Source organism: Engystomops pustulosus, chromosome 9 (assembly GCF_040894005.1).
Source record: "Engystomops pustulosus chromosome 9, aEngPut4.maternal, whole genome shotgun sequence".
Classification (NCBI taxonomy): Eukaryota; Metazoa; Chordata; class Amphibia; order Anura; family Leptodactylidae; genus Engystomops; species Engystomops pustulosus.
The window spans coordinates 16432513-16433882 of NC_092419.1; positions in this window are offsets into that span (position 1 = coordinate 16432513).

Genomic DNA, 1370 nt, shown 5'->3' on the forward strand with positions numbered 1-1370 from the left:
CATGTATATGACTGCGCTCCCTCTGTGTTCATGTGTATGACTGCGCTCCCTCTGTGTACATGTGTATGACTGCGCTCCCTCTGTGTACATGTGTATGACTGTGCTCCCTCTGTGTACATGTGTATGACTGCGCTCCCTCTGTGTACATGTGTATGACTGTGCTCCCTCTGTGTGCATGTGTATGACTGCGCTCCCTCTGTGTACATGTGTATGACTGCGCTCCCTCTGTGTACATGTGTATGACTGCGCTCCCTCTGTGTACATGTATATGACTGCGCTCCCTCTGTGTTCATGTGTATGACTGCGCTCCCTCTGTGTACATGTGTATGACTGCGCTCCCTCTGTGTACATGTGTATGACTGCGCTCCCTCTGTGTACATGTGTATGACTGCACTCCCTCTGTGTACATGTGTATGACTGTGCTCCCTCTGTGTACATTTAAATGACTGCGCTCCCTCTGTGTACATGTATATGACAGCGCTCCTTCTGTGTACATGTGTATGACTGTGCTCCCTCTGTGTACATGTGTATGACTGCGCTCCCTCTGTGTACATGTGTATGACTGCGCTCCCTCTGTGTACATGTGTATGACTGCGCTCCCTCTGTGTACATGTGTATGACTGTGCTCCCTCTGTGTACATTTAAATGACTGCGCTCCCTCTGTGTACATGTATATGACAGCGCTCCTTCTGTGTACATGTGTATGACGCGCTCCCTCTGTGTACATGTGTATGACGCGCTCCCTCTGTGTACATGTGTATGACTGCGCTCCCTCTGTGTACATGTGTATGACGCGCTCCCTCTGTGTACATGTGTATGACGCGCTCCCTCTGTGTACATGTGTATGACTGCGCTCCCTCAGTGTACATGTGTATGACGCGCTCCCTCTGTGTACATGTGTATGACGCGCTCCCTCTGTGTACATGTGTATGACGCGCTCCCTCTGTGTACATGTGTATGACTGCGCTCCCTCTGTGTACATGTGTATGACGCGCTCCCTCTGTGTACATGTGTATGACTGCGCTCCCTCTGTGTACATGTGTATGACGCGCTCCCTCTGTGTACATGTGTATGACTGCGCTCCCTCTGTGTACATGTATATGACTGCGCTCCCTCTGTGTACATGTGTATGACGCGCTCCCTCTGTGTACATGTGTATGACTGCGCTCCCTCTGTGTACATGTGTATGACTGCGCTCCCTCTGTGTACATGTATATGACAGCATACTCACTGTAGACATGTATATACAGTATATATGAGTGTTGGGGTGAGCAGGTCTCCTCCCTTGTAGAAGTCACTGTCACATAAGAAGGTCTGACATTACTGGTGACTTCCTGCTCCGTGCTGTCTGTTCCCTGCTGATTAATATG